Here is a 16,713-nt window from a genome sequence, read left to right as displayed (position 1 = left end):
ATTCTGAAGAGTAACAGAATCATTGTAACAAGTCATGACAAAAGAGGTTAAAAATGAAAAAAATAAATTTTCACTTCTTACCACCGCCCCTTCAAGAGTATCCATTCTTTTTCCTGAAATCAAAACCAAATATAGCAATGGCAGAGAAAATTTTTCTCTTCCTCAAAAAAGTCAGACCACTAAACTCCATTTGCAAGGATAAATCCTGTTTTAAGTAACACTGACATGATCCCACCAAAAGGACAGCCTGGTTTCTCAACTCCTTGGCAATGATATGCAAACTGGGAAGCACCAGCTTTCAGACTTGCAGTTGTGTCTGCAAGAAAGAAAGTTAACAGGAATCACACACATGCTGCCAGGGGTATTTTATCTGGATTCATATTCTTGCTATACAGGACAAGATGAGCCCCTGAAGATGGAAATAAAACTGAAGGAAAAACAACAAATTAAACACAGGTCTAAGGACCTGCCTTCTTGACATAATGATATACATGAGCTAATACTATACTGTTGACTATAGACACCATATTTAGGTTCAATCCATATAGACCTTTCATGTTTGTAAAGATGTTTTATATAACAATGAGTCAGGAGCTTCATCGGACTCCACCAGAAACACTTCAGCAACAATACTTGAGCTACTGATGCCAGCTTTTAATTTCAGGATTTTTATAGACTATTGACACACTTCAGAAGGATACAGAGAAATACCAGATCTTAGTTCTCTAGACTGTGCTCACTGCCCATTTAACTGAAGCCTTCTGTATCTCTTACACTATTACTACACATCAGAGCAGAAGGGAATACAGAACATTTGTACAAGCCTCACTCCACACTCCTCAACAGAACTTAACAGGTACTAGTGCACTGTCCAAAACTATACAAATATTTTTGTTATAGTCTAAAACATGGATCTCAGATCTTATTTTACCACTTCTTTCTTCCTCTCAATTGAGCCTGGACTTAAGAAAAACAAGGATGACAACTTGAACTAATGGGTGATCTTTGTAAAGAGAGGGAACATGTGAAAGATCTTCTCTAGTCTGTGAATTAATTTAGTTCACTTAATCCCAAATAAAACTATGAATCAGTCAGGGTGGAACTATCTCCAGGAACTTCTCAAATCTTCACTTCCCTATTTGTATTCTTTTGCTCAAAAAGAAACCATTTTCTAGATAAAAACCCAAAATAAACATGGTTCTCCATGCCATCACATAATCGATATCCAGTTGATGGAGGGGAATTACCTTTTGTTTGCCATGACTTTTTTTTTTCCTCTCCACATTTAGTGAAGTAGTATTGCATGGTGCTCTGCAGCATAGGGGTGCAGAAACACCTCAGCATTTTGGGGGATCTACTGAGTACCCTCAGTTCATAAAGCAGTAACTTGCAGAGAGATACGCTGATCCTGAAGGGACCAGAAACTCAGGTGTTCGATCTCATTTGTACTAGCAGATACTTAGTAAAACATACATTTGATTTACTGGATAAGATTAGTCTTGCTGCAATGGAAAAGCTAAAACAACTAGTCAAAAGAAAATTTAAAGCAAATATTTCAACAGCTTTTTATTAAGCCACTTGCTGGAGAAAAAGTTGTGTGTCCACAAAAATCTGCAATTTTATTGCTTAAATTCCACAACTGGGGGGTAGAGGACCCTTCGAGTGCCTTGTTTAAACTTACTTATTCTTGATATAAATACTAACTTTTCTAACGTGCATTTTGGAGTAAAAGCAAAAGGAGAAAGAGCACAGAAATTTGCTCTAAGCATTTTACATTTTATTAGACTATTTGAAATGTAAATGAAACTACTACTTAATTCAGTTTAATTTGTTTTTACAATTAGAAACCTGATTTTTTTAAAATTATATCACATTTCAAGAATGACAGTCAAGAATAACGCAGAAAAATATGCAAATTGTGAGACTTTTCAATAACATTAACACAAAATTTTTCAATGAGGAAAAACTTCAACTTACTCCAAAAATCCAAATTTTAAAAATGTACTTGCTATACAAACAGATAATGGAATATACAATGCAATTATAACAGAGATTGTGTAAACTATCTTAAAAACAAGGATCATGTAAACTAACAGGTTAAAATCTCACAGCTTATTTGAACTTCAGCATAAATATCAGAATTAGAGAGTGTTAAGTTTTGAGGTTTTTTCCCCCACATAAAGCCATATAAAGAAAAATACTATCACATACAACACACTTGAAATAACATTAATAACCTTGAAACACGTTATACTGGCTTTTGTGCCACCTATATTATCTGCCAAGAACAATCTTAGTATTTCAGTTGTTATTTGTTTGGGATTTTTATAAAGTACCTTTATTTCAGTGATTTTGCTTTTATGTCACATACTGATAGTCACAGTTAAAAATGCCCTAATTCTTCTTTACTTTTCAAATCTTATTAACTCACACAAGTCAGTAAGAATACCATAAAAATTACAATTCATGTACGTTTTGATAAAAATCAAAAATATAAATTCCTTGGAACCGACCTATCTTATTCAATGAAAACTATTTTTCCATTAAAATTATCACTAGGTCAAGTGCAAGAACAAATTCAATTACAAGACGTTTCCCAAGTCTGATTTTAAAAATAATTAAAAAAAAAAAAACACACACACATCCCTTAACACATTTCCTTGTCAGGTCTCCAAAAAAAAAAAAATTCCACCTTGACCTAAAAGGGCACAAGAGACACCCAATCAGACACTCTGACAAGTTGTTTTCATTTTTCTTCACATTTAAGAAGTCATACCAAGATTAGCAAAAGCGGTTATATTATTAGGCAACTAAAAGTTATCCGATTCTGCTGATGAGCAGTAAAGACATGGGCATTTAACTTTAAACACTTAAGTTGTATCACACTTTAAAATAGGTCATTAAAACCCCCAGAATTATGAGTATGTAAAAGCACAGACACTTCTCATACTAACATTCAGCAAGACAGTATTTTTTCAGAACAATGGCTTCTCTAGTGCTTGTCTTGTTTTTCTAGATTTGGGGTTTTTTATGTTAAAAGTTGGGACTAAAGGCAACACAATACTAATTATAAGCATGACACATGAGGTTATTTCTCAGTATTTACTGTAATCTGAGAAATGAATAAAATGTTTCTCAGGATTCTGTCCAGATTCCCCTTAGGAAATACGTATGTGGGTGTTAAGAGAAGGGACGCAAATGAATGTTCTTCTCAACAAGGAGGAATTTATCTCCAACCTCAGAAAGCATATTGATGTCAGAATTACGGATATATGAAATTGTAAACAACTTCAAAATGATCTCTCATTCAAGCAGACTAGAACATGTAGCTTGTTGTGTGATCCAAAACCACTTCTGTATGTAAGCATCTGCCAAAAGGCAGGCAGGAAGTCACCTTGCAATATTGTGTGCTAACCTGTAATCAGGTTCCAGTACGTTAAAGCATAAAAAAAAATATCTCATTTTCTGAATCAAAATAATCAGGAATGTAGCACTGAAAGGAGTCATGTGAAACTGCAGGAAACTGTATATCATAGTTACACAAAACAATCAAGCTTGTTTTCTCCCTCACAACCTTTTCCTCACATAGTTTAACTTGAAAATTGGGGATTGTATTAAATTCCGTGATCTTCCTCTTGGGTTAACAGAGTCACAGAACTATGCCGTGCGGGAAGCCACCTAGTGACGAAGGAGCACAAATATGCCTGAAGCTGCCCAAAGTTTTAATAAGATGACGCAGTTGGAGCATGTGATTACTGCTGTTTTTCTCACTGACTTGCAAGTTGTGTGGTGAACTGGAGTTTAGAGAATTGCATAGTGATTTCTGGCAACTTTTATGAGTCTTCCTGAATCTTCTACGTGAACTGTGAAATAGCAAATTTTCTGAAGAGGAGATGTACAAGACCAAAAGGAAACTTACCAAAATGTAGAAGGAGAAGGTATGATGGAAATTTTAAATTCATGATGGCACTATATGCAGAAAAAGTTAAAATTTGTGAGGCTTGGAAGGAAATAACCTAAGGGAGGTAAAAGTGCAAAAATGGAAACCATCAAACTGTCGTCTTCTAACTCAATGCAGAAGTCATTCAGCAAACTCAAAAGAGGAAACTTTCATGATCCAGAAAAAATAGTTGCAGAATTTATGCATACTGAAATAGCATTTCTCATTTCCCAAAACCTGAGAGCTCAAGACATACCATGAACACAAAACACTGCACAGCAAGAATTCAAGGCCAGTAATGCTCAGTGTGTACAAATAATGCGTCATAATGATTTTTGCCTATGGCAAAGAACTTTACCAACATGCCCTTCCTCACTCCACAGGAAAACCTCACCGCACGGGAACAGTGTATGACTGGACTAAGTAAAGAGCCACACAGATAATGCAGAAGAGCCACCAATTAACTTTGACACGTCAGCAAATTGCACCATTAAAGAAAAAGGCACAAAATCCATCATCATAAGAACTGGGGAGTGAAAAATACACATTACAGTACAGTTGGCAGTATTAGCAGATAGTGTGGAATTGTCATTGTATGATATTTTGAATAGTAGAATAATACCAAAGAAACAACTATTTACTGGAATAATTCTTAGGTGTCATAGGTCAGCATACTTAATGAAGGACTGGCTGAACATTTCTTGGAATAGGACACAGCAACTGCTGCTCATTAAAAACACGCTCGTCCTAGATCCGTTCAAACAGTGGTTAACAGCAGCAATGAAAAACACAATCTGAGAAATGAATACTAGTCTTCAAGTCATACCACAAAAGATGTCACAACCTAGGTATGTGATGTACTAGTGAAAGAGTCCTTTAAACTTTTTAAATTTTTTTTCTCTCAAAATGACTCCTGGCAGGGAGGAGATCATGCTCTAATCCCTATAGGGAAAGTAACGGAGCCCAGTTCGGAATTACTTTGTCATCGAATTAAGACAGCATGACATCGGAGAAATTCAGATGTTGCAGCTAAAGGGTTTTACAAATTTTGTACTTAAAATCCCACAGATTTGGGCTGAAGCTCAAAGAAGCGAGTTCAAGCAGTGAAGACTCTAAAAATGAGGAAACATTAGTATCGTAAAGAGAGTAACAGTGGCAGAAATCATGAAGGTGTGTGCGCAAAGATGAAAGAAAACAGGCATAAAGCATGAGAGAAAAAATTACCTTCTTTCAGGCAAATACTTAGTGAAAAATTTATATGCTAATTATATACTGAATACAGGTATGTAATAAACTTTATGTATCTTTCTTTTTGTGAGGGATCATCTTGAATTCAAGGTTACTTTCCTTTCAGATTAGCACGGTAACAAATGTTTACTCTAGAAGAATCTGCCAGCATCTACATCATATTCACTACTCAAAGCAATCTTGTACCATACAGATCAGCACAAATCGCAGAACTACCGCGTAAGAGAAATTGAAGACATCAAGAGCTTCCACCTTCCCAGCAGCAGAAGGGAATTCATTATACTAAATTCCAACAAAGTTGACCAGGCCTAATACCTCTGTGAAATGAAGAGGATCAGCTGCCTCCCGCAATATAGACAAAGGGGTAATTCCTCCTGCCCTCAGCTGTTGATTTCAATGAGCCGTTCCAATTAATTGACATTAGAGGCTGGGGTTTTTTTGACACTGAAGGAAGTACAAGTCTACCCTACAGAATCAGCTGTAGCAACCTTTGATGTTTGGGGGAAGACAGAAATCAAGCTACTCAGGAAGGAGGAAACGGTTCTTCTCTGGCCCAGATACAACTACTTTCTTTTCTGCTTGCTTTAATTACCTTTTTACATAAGCTGCTCAAGGAAACTAACCAATAAAACACAATACTACTCACTTATTCTATGTGAGGAAGCATAGGTGAGCAGGCACATTCTCAGCAACAGGGACACAGAACAAGGCAGACACACAGAGAACAGAAATTACTACAAGCACAATAGTTGGTAAGATGAGAATGTAAGCCACACCAATGTATCATCTCTTTATGATAAACATTACATTTTTTTCCGTGTTCTCAGTGAAATTGTTGCCATGTGACACCTAGAAGTTTTGTAGCAGATTGTTATAAATAATTTTATATTCCATTCTCAAAATATGAATTATTGTAATTGCAAGAAATTAGTAATAACTGAAGAAAAAAAACCTCAATCTTTCAGAGAGTGTACCAATATGCTATTTAAATATCTAATTAGGAAATAATGACCTCGGATGTGAGTTACAGTAAGTTGCAGTGGAAAGAGACCTTAGGCAAAAAAGTAGACTGTTAAAACTTTCTGTTGTAAACAACTGTTTTTCCTTTTCCCTCTGTTACAGCAGTGTGGTTTCTGCAAGATTTGGAATACTAGCTTTTCAAATTTTATGATTAAAATTAAAATACCTTCCATATAGATACAAACAACTGTGCTATCTATACTTTTCATTCTGTAAATTATTTTCTGAAGCATGCCAAAGCAAAACAGTTTGATATCTGGTACCTGTATGTTTGAAACACATGCTTAGTATATAGTATAGATACAGTCTAAATGTAAGTACATGCAAATATTGATTAAAATGTAAACAAAAAAAGCCTAATGCAGAGGTTTCCTTTCAAAGACACATACAGCATCTTTCCAGACTTTCTCCCTTCTCTGTTTTCTGAGGGTAACTGACATGATAGGCTCTGGCATGTCATAGATGTTTGAACTAAATAGTTATGAAAAGTGTCCATTTAAATATTATAAGCTAAGGTAGGTCCAATGTAATCGTACCACTTCAGATTTCCTGTGGAGTTTGCTCTAAGCATTTATCTTGAATTCAAGTAAAAGTAAATATAATATGTGGTAATATAGTATTTAATTATATAATAACTATATTATTATAACCAGAAGAAATACTATTTTGCCTCTCCAAGCATAATATTGAATGCAAATCAAAACACATATTAAACTTGTACTGTAAAAAATCAAAATCTTCTTTCAACTGTAGTGTCATTTAAATGAGTATCTTAAAAAGTTGAACATTAAAATGTAGAAAAATCTATATTAACGAAGAAACTGAATCAAGTAAATTGAAGACATAGAATTCATCTTTATAATTATTCAAAGATTTTTACAAAATATGAACAGATTTGTAATCCAGACTCACTATTCATTCAAGATGGGGACAGCAGTATTTTAGAAGACAGAAATGTTGAAATCATTGTGGCATAGTTGGACAGACAAAAGTATATAAGCAGTTGCCAAAAACCAAAACTATCAAACAGTAGGTAATCCAATTTTTCACATTCTGGAAAGATTGCCATTTTCCATCTCTCTACATATTTTTACCTAGAGATAACATTGTACTAGGGAATAGATTTGAGTTCACATCAGTAAACACAGAAAGCCATAGTGGTTCTTCTGTTGAACTGAATATTACTGAAACATCCCACTAATTTCAGCACAGGAGGGCAATGGCATCATGAGCTTTCAGACTTAACCCACAACATCCTTTCCTGAGTAATCAAAGGTATTTTGATAAGGTTTCAAGATGGTGCCTTCAGAAGAGCCATCTCAGTTATAAAGGACTCCGAGATTACGTGAACGCATAAAGCGCTTTCAAAGGTGAACCCACAGGCATAGATGATGTTTCCTGAATGCCACAAAAAGGCAGAAGTCTAGCTCAGCCAGTGCAATTAGCCAAAAATCTGGACAGGCAACACAGGCCACTGCAAGATCTCAGGGATTTAACAGTCACAATTAGCAAATAGTAATTTGCTATCCTAATTAGAAAAATTCTGGTGCATCCTAGCTGATCTCTATACTACCTTGCTAAATATCCTTTTTAAATCACTCTTCAGACAGGCTAGCCCATGGTAAATATGCAGTTAATTAGCAGAGTGCTGCATTATAATCCACATCCACCTTGTTTATGACATTTCCCTTTCTTACAGGGAGCTCCACAGTGCCAAGTAATAGTGGGGGTCTGCAGTCACTCTGTGGTACACAGGTCTTGTGAAAGTGGAAAGTAACACAAGGGAAAGAGCAGACCTGAATTCTGGAGAAGTAACACTGTATGGTGGTGGTGTTGGGTTGATGGTTGGACTTGATGATCTTAGAGGTCTTTTCCAACCTTAATGATTCTATGATACAGCAGGAGCAGAATATTGAGGGATCAGCACTACAAGCCCAATGTAGCCATTCAGCATCTCAGTGATATAGCTGGACAAGAGCCAACCAGGTATAACAAAAACCAAAGACAGACAGACCTTAAACTCCATCAGACCAGCCTCCCAACTTAGCATTCAACACGGTTCAGTCCTGTGTCATGTGCCCCTGGGCCTCAGCTTCTGCACCCGAGCCTGGTTAACACTTGACTCACAGCAGTACTGTAAGATTAATAACTAGATGTGAATTTCACTGATAAAAACTGTAGTAGCATCCTCCAGTGCTCCCAAGGACCTCAATATCTCTCACTGGAGTATCTTATGCTGGCAAGGGAATAAATACTGTTCTAACTGGACTCCCCATCGGCCAATGCACTGACATCAAATGATGCTGAAGCAATAATTATCCCTCCATCAGAGGAGGAAAACAGCCACATGCTTCTCCTCCTGATGATCTCTCTGTAAACCCCTCATTTCTGAGATGAGGCCACTGCCTCCTTACATACTGCCATATGGGGAAAGCCACTCATGTTTCTTGTTCATGAGATCCCAACTGCAGCAGAGAGACAGAGTATGATCTGCTTTTAATACTGAAAGCAGCCTCAAATATGCGTTGCTTCAGTGAAGACTACCTATAGCAAAATGAATCTATGCATACCCCAAAGACTTTCCAGACCTCTTACCAGTGTTATTTTACATTTTTTTTGTAACCTAATACCTCACAGGTACCTCATTACTAACCACCAAAAGTGAGTAAGAAGGCAACCATCTAGTGCTGCAAAGTTTTACAAAATTACAGAAGTTAATTAAATCAATTATTTCAGATAGCCACATTTTTAAAAAATTATACAGTTGAAAGCATTTAAGTTTAGGTCCTCTTTTTTTGGCACAATTTAAAAAAAAATAAAACCACACAAAACAATTGCCTACACTTTCATGGACATACAATTCCAGGGTATTTTATATACTTGATCCTAAACAAATGCTGAAATGTAATATATAGAAAGAATATTATTTGACCGCATATAAAATTGAAATGCAACTCTTGGAGAAAATTCAATTCTCATACACCCTAATTAATCATAAAACTGAAAAAGCTGCTTACAACAGAAAATGATGAAAGAATAGAATTTTAACCTTTCACAATTCATAACCAGGCAAATATTCCTGCCTGGCAACATCAGCATTGACAACAGTAACTCTGTAACTTATTTTTTTATGATGAATTTTTGGCTACTTGATTCATAAAACAAACCAAGTCCTGGACATAGAACTACGTTTTTTAATTTTTTTCTGATAGATTTGAATCCATCAGCAGCTTATAACCATTCTGAATGAAGACTACTACAGAACTGTAAAGCATGGCCTAAAAAAAACCCTACAAAGTTAGCAAGAAGCATCAAGAACTTCTAAAGAAAGTCCTAAGTACTAACTACATATGTTCACTCTCAACATAAAGTTTGCTAGCAAGAACTGTCCCAGGAGAAGAAAGTTCACATTTCTTCAAGACTGAGAGTACAAAGCTTGAAGTGTTATGCCTTAATTAGTATTTAAGACTCAAAAGTAGATCTGAAAATCTTTCTGACAAAGTAACATGCTGACCTTCTTTAAGATGCTCTAGCCCTATAGAAACAATCTAATCAGGCTTGGTTGGATGGGTAATTTTAATAATGCTTTTAAAAACCCTTCTCCCAAAAGAAAACACACACAGACATGCAGATTGAGAAGTGGACAGTGCTTCCACTGAATTACACAGTCCTCTTGGTACAACTGTGGTTCTATACTCCCTCAGAAATACACTCAAACCCAGATGCTCAGTTTGCTGGGCTGAACCTTAAAAATCTCCCTGTCCTCCGAGTAGCTTAATAGTGGAATCTATAAAAGTAACAAAAGAATGAGACTATCTGGGATTCATTCAGTGTCCAGATGAGAGAGAACGACAGGAAAATCTGGACAGAGATTTGGCCCTTTGGGTACATTCATACTGCAATTTTAACATGAACTGCACCAGATCTTAGCTCTCAAGATAGTCTAATGCATGCATGCACACTGCTATACTCCTTTTGGTTTTGAATCCCCTGTATAATATGCGTTTATTCTTCTCTAGCCAGGCACATCAGCAGTACAATAACCTGCCTACTCCAGAAAGAGAGGCAGAAACTTCAGTAAGATTACAGAAAGCACTTGAGTGAACCTATGTGCAAACCCACACAACAGTAAGTTCTACTGTGGACTCATATTCAGCTCCTCTCATGCTTCCCAAGGCACTCAGGCAAAGCACAAATAAAATCATGTCTGACATGTGAGTGGTAGCAACCTGGATATAAGGGAGCTCAGGCCATGCCAACAACACAGACACGTCCAAGTAACGGTCCAAGCTAAAAACCAGAGAGATCAGGATACAGAATTACTTAACTAAAAGGTGGAAGACCAAGTCTTGATCCCATTAGAGAGTGCTAAGTGGCTCCATAGGTTATGAAACTGGCACTAAATATCCTATCATGAGGAGAAAATATTTTTCCCTACCCCAAAATGAAGCTGTAATGCAAAATAGATTTGAGGACATTTCTCTTTCTTACTTCAAATTACCAGATAGAATAATCACATTGGGAGACTAGTGAACAACTTCATACTTCTCCAAAAAGCACTTAACATGGTATTGTAATACTATTACCTTACTTGTTCCAGTAAGATGACCTGTACAATACATGCTTCGGACATAAAATTGAAAGAGATTGAACCAAATGCCCTTAATTGAAGCAGAAGATTATTTTGGAGGACAGGATCTTTTTCTAGGTTCAGATCCACTAATATCACTGCAGAACTTACTAGATACCAAGACAACTATCCAAGCTCTGCTGTAATTGTTGATTTTTAACTTCCTATTCTAACGAAAAAACTGAATACTATATATTTTTTGATATAAAAAATATTGAAAAATGCTTTCTAAATGATAACAGAGAAAGCAAACAACACAGGAAGAAAGGGTCCCTTATTCCTTAGGGGAAAATTACAGAGGTCAGTCTGCAGCTTGTATGGGATACTGGGGTTGTAAGGATTCCTTATGTATTTGGCACACAGAAAAATTAAGATTCACTAACATATCTTTGTGTGTCAGAGAAGTCTGATAAGTCTCTTGTGCCCCCATTCTGGTACTCACCATAGTCTCTGCAAACATACTTGGAAACTCTGAAACATGTTGCTCCTGGGAAGGAAGGCTTTCTCTGTCTGTTGACAGAAACCACTAACTGCCATAGTAAATTAAACAGATAAAGATAGCTTGGATTTCTAAATGAGAAAGCAGCAAACCTCAGAGCAACCAAAATTAACAGTAGAAAAAAACCTGTCCATTACTTTTGAAAAAAAGCCAAACACTGAACAAGAGCCAGGTCCCTCTAAAGGCACAGAAACACCTTTTTAGGGACAAATGTGGCACTGCGTGAAAACTCTGAGCTGGCTCACAACAGATAGAACCAGCGCTTATCTTCACCAGTATTCCATACCTTAATGGGGTTTTGGTTTTGTTTGTTTTAAATTATTGTTATTACAGACTGCATACTGTAGTGGAGACACAATATGTCCCTTGACAGGGCAGATGATTCATGCAAAAGAACAGCTGAGGAGGCCCATGTACAGCAGCAGTCTGGGGAAAACCAACAGGGACATCTGCATATGTAGGCATGCATTTGTGCATGGGCAAGGAAAACATTGGACAGAAGGACAGAACCCTTCAGGACAGGAAATTTCTCTCCCCCATGTCTGAGAGAAGAAGGAATCACTAACAAAAAGCCGCAAGTCAAAATTAACTGAAGAGAATTTGACACCATCTTGAGTTAAGAAACAAATCTCATTCTACAGTGTTGCATTTCAATTGCACCCACATTCTCAGACACAGTTAACAATCAGTATGTTTAAAGACTCCTGAAAATAAACTGGTCCTACTAAATTCTCAGAAGAATAGTTCCAGCTGGCAGATGTCCATGTACATAACGGTATTTGTACTACTGGAGAGGGAAAGAGGTTAGCATGAGCCATCACAGACTCCAGCGCTCTGGGGCTGAGGGATACACAGGCTCCAACAAAGCCATTGCTTCTCCCACAGAATTACAAAAGAAGCCAAGAGCTCATTAAGAACCCACATGTAAATGGTAGTACACAACCACCTGTCACAGCCCTGTGGACACCATCAGGCCCTAATTGACCTGACCAGCTTCAGCTGCTGTCTCCAGCCCCCTTTGGGCCAAGAGCTCCAATTAAGCTCAGCCTTGTGTTCCCAGTCTTGGGAACAGTTTAAATACCATGCCTGCCTCCAGTCCTGTGCTCACCTCCAGGATGGACTTCAGACCTGCATCATATAGAATCAATAAGGTTGGAAAATACCTTTAAGATCATCAAGTCCAACCATCAACCTGACATCGCCATGCCCCCTAAACCATGTCCCAGAGTGCCACATCCACATGTTTTTTTTGAACACTTCCAGGGATGGTGACTCCACGACTGCCCTGGGCAGCCTGTTCCAACGTTTGACCACCCTCTCGGTGGAGAAATTTTTCCTAATATCCCATCTAAACCTCCCCTGGTGCAACTTGAGGCCATTTCGTCTCGTCCTATCGCTAGTTACTTGGGAGAAGAGACCAACACCCACCTCACCACAACCCCCTTTCAGGCAGGTGTAGAGAGCAAGAAGGTCTCCCCTCAGCCTCCTCTTCTCCAGGCTGAACAACCCCAGTTCCCTCAGCTGCTCTTCATAAGACTTGTGCTCCAGACCCCGCACCAGCTTTGTTGCCCTTCTCTGGACACGCTCCAGCACCTCCACATCCTTCTTGTAGTAAAGGGCCCAAAACTGAACACAGGATTCAAGGTGCGGCCTCACCAGTGCCGAGTACAGGGGTACAATCACTTCCCTACTCCTGCTGGCCACACTATTGCTGATACAGGCCAGGATGCTGTTGGCCTCCTTGGCCACCTGGGCACACTGCCAGCTCATATTCAGCTGGCTGTCAACCAGCACCCCCAGGTCCTTTTCTGCTGGGCAGCTTTCCAGCCACTCCTCCCCAAGCCTGTAGCATTGGGGTTGTTGTGACCCACATGCAGGACCCAGCACTTAGCCTTATTGAACCTCATACAGTTGACCTCTGCCCATTGATCCAGCCTGTCCAGATCCCTCTGCACAGCCCTCCTACACTCCAGCAGATCAACACTCCCACCCAACTTGGTGTCATCTGCAGACTTACTGAGGGAGCACTCGATCCCCTCATCTAGATCATCAATGAAGATACTGAACAAGACCAGCCCCAGAATCGAGCCCTGGGGAACACCACTTGTGACTGGCTGGCCACCAGCCGCATTTAACTCCATTCACCACAACTCTCTGGGCTTGGCCATCCAGCCAGTTCTTTACCCAGCAAAGAGTACACCTGTCTAAGCCATGAGCCGCCAGTTTCTCCAGAAGAATGCTGTGGGAGACGCTGTCAAAGGCTTTACTAAAGTCCAGGTCAACAACATCCACAGCCTTTCCCTCATCCACTAGGTGGGTCACCTGCTCATAGAAAGAGATCAGGTTGGTCAAGCAGGACCTGCCTTTCATGAAGCTGTGCTGGCTGGGCCTGATCCTTTGGTTTTCCTGCACATGCCCTGTGAGCGCCCTCCAGATGAACCTCTCCATAATCTTTCCCAGTACCAAGGTCAGGCTGACAGGCCTGTAGTTCCCAGGATTCTCTTTCCAGCCCTTCTTGTAGATAGGCATCACATTGGCAAGCCTCCAGTCATCTGGGACCTCCCCTGTTAACCAGGACTGCTGATAAATGATGGAGAGTGGCTTGGTGAGCTCCTCCGCCAGCTCTCTCAGTACTCTTTGGTGGATCCCATCAGGCCCCATAGACCTGTGAGTGTCCAGTTGGCATAGCAGGTTATTAACTGCTTCCTCCTGTATTATGGGCGGGTTATTCTGCTCTCCATCCCTGTCTTTCAGCTCAGAGGGCTAAATACCCTGAGGATGACTGGTCTGACTATTAGTAAAGGCTGAGGCAAAGACAGCATTAAGTACCTTGGCCTTTTTATCACCCTTGGTGGCAATGTTCCCGCCCCCCTCCGCATCCAATAAAGGATGGAGATTCTTCTTGGCTCTCTTTTTGTTGTTAATATATTTGTAAAAGCTTTTTTTGTTATCCCTTACAACCATGGCCAGATTGAGTTCTAGCTGAACTGAATACATAGCTTCTTCCCCAGTCCTGTCTCCAGCCCACTTCCTTTTGATCCTGACTGGAGCCCCTGGATAGACACAGGCCGTGGCTGATCATGTGCCATGTCTATGACTGCTTTTGCGTCCTACTACCAGCTCCCAGCTTTTCCCAGTGCTCAGAGCCTGTGGCACAGGGCGTCCCGTTGGTACAGCCACTGCCTGTGCTGGTAGCACCCTCAGGTCCCTTCTTGTCCTCCCTCACGGAGCAGCCCTGCTCGTGCTGCTCCCAGACACTATCGCTCAACAGCATCAGACATATGTATTTCCAAAGAGGAAATCGCTATTTTTAACAAAGTATTTCTTACTATTTTAAGACCTTCTAGTCTGATTCAAATTCACCTCTCAAAGAACAGTGTACCAAAAACAAATCTTCAAGGTTTTCTCCAGTCTAGAGAAAACAGCTTAGATAAATGTGGTGTTGGTACTAAAAACTTCCATAGCCAGAGTACTAAGGCAAAGCTGACAAAATGAACACAGCCAAGTCACAGCAAGTAAACATACTATGTCTTGCTCTTCACCGATTATATTTTTTATATTTTCAGAAACTGATGAGCACTGCTACCTTTCTAAAACTACACTTCAATTTTCAAAGCCAGAGTAGTAACCAAAAAACTTACCTGCAATACACAGGTAGAGAGGCTGAGGAGGGGGAAGGAGAAGACAGGGACAGGAAAACACCATACCCTGTATTTCAAGAGAGGCAGGATTCCTTGAGCATGTGATATAACATAGAATGACACATTAGTTAATTTAGAGGTCTTATAAAACTGACTTGTTTCTTTCAGGTTTTCAGAACATTCTGGTCATATCAAGTCATATTTGACCTTATTCTCCATGAAATAAATATATTTTTGTGGTTTCTAGTATTTTTTTATATTTTCTTATGGTATAAAATACATATTCTATTGACCTGAGAACAGCAGTAACTACTAAGGCAAAGTAATTAGCATTTGTAAACTATTAGATTCTAAATAAAAGGGTTTCCAAAGGTAACATCTTAGGGAGATGTTAATTGTCTGCAGTTTTTTTTTTTTTAAATAATTTTTAATTTTTTTTTAAAACCCAGTATGAAAATACCCATGTTCAAAATATTAGAATTTTTTTTCAAAGGGTTGTTACTCTGTCACCTGTATATACCCTACAGTACTTATATTAACCTCTATAAATAGGTTAGCAATAACATGGTATTAGAAATAGCAATATGTTTTACCATCTTAAATGCACTACTACAAATGAAGAGACACGTAAACAAGACCATGGCTCAATTAGTTTACATCCTTGACAACATTTACAACTCTAAAGATATTATAACATTAGATTGTGATAAATAGTAATGGAAAAGAAAAATTTATACCACCTGAAACTTAGACACAACCAAACATAAAAGAATGCTTTGCTTATTTTTAATCATGAAAAGGATTTTGATCACATGGGCACAAATAAGATGTTGAGAAGAAAGACAAGGAGGGAAAAAATTTAGATCACTTAAAGTAACTGCACCAGAAGAGCTCATATCCAGACTTCAAAAACAATCAATGCATGAAACCCCAGTTTAAAAAGGCATTATAATTCAGCAATATGACAATATGTTAACCATATGTTTACCACAAGTCGGAGAAAAAAGTATCCACACTGAGCCTTGAACTCATATTCTGACCTAAATTGCACACTAGGTTTTACATCAAATTATGAAGGCAAGATTACTTAAAGACAAGGAAGTAAGACAGGAGGTAGTAGCAAAACTCCTTCATTAAATGTTTATGAAAGTGCTAGACCAAACTCAAAACAAAGACAGCTAAGCTTTATCACATTTTTTTTTTCCTCTAGGAAGTAAGTTCATACCTACCTGGGATGCCTAGAGCAATGCATTTTATGTTTTAGCACCTGGGAAATTACTATAAATTGCAGAAGATGGGAAAATCAGAAGGGGACTTGTGTGGGGCAGGTTTGCTTTCTTTTTGTTTTGTGTTTTTTTAGGAAACTGACCAAATGGGAGATGACTAAGTAGAGCTGAGAAAAAGAAAGCATCAAGGGAGGGAAGATTAAAATAGAATTCCTCAAAGTAGAAATACAGAACAGAAAAATACTTGTAGTCTTATGGACACATGAACATCCAGAGTTCCTTGATAGGCAGAGTGTAGTGTATTCAAACAAAGGAAAGGCTGACATATAAGCATAACTCTTTACAAACATACTAGAGGGACAGGAAGCAAATACCTGTATCTAATTTAGCCATTTAAACATCTGATTGTCAGTCCAGATCTTAATGAGTTACTAACGATATTCCAGAACTGTCATCTCAGATATCAAAAGAGCACAGGAAAGAAAATTCTAAATGCTTTTTTCTTCTCC

At 38.5% G+C, this 16,713-nt stretch overlaps 1 protein-coding gene across 1 annotated transcript in view; it reads right to left on the bottom strand.

The window, feature by feature from the left end:
- The window catches only part of CDKAL1 (CDKAL1 threonylcarbamoyladenosine tRNA methylthiotransferase), a 448,747-nt gene that overhangs the window by 261,377 nt on the left and 170,657 nt on the right, over positions 1-16,713 (bottom strand). The gene's annotated exons all lie outside the window — the stretch shown is intronic.

The sequence above is a fragment of the Phaethon aethereus genome, assembly GCF_964289735.1.
Source record: "Phaethon aethereus genome assembly, chromosome: 2".
Taxonomy (NCBI): domain Eukaryota; kingdom Metazoa; phylum Chordata; class Aves; order Phaethontiformes; family Phaethontidae; genus Phaethon; species Phaethon aethereus.
Note: the sequence above shows the minus strand (reverse complement) of the source record. Positions and strands in the feature narration are given on the sequence as shown.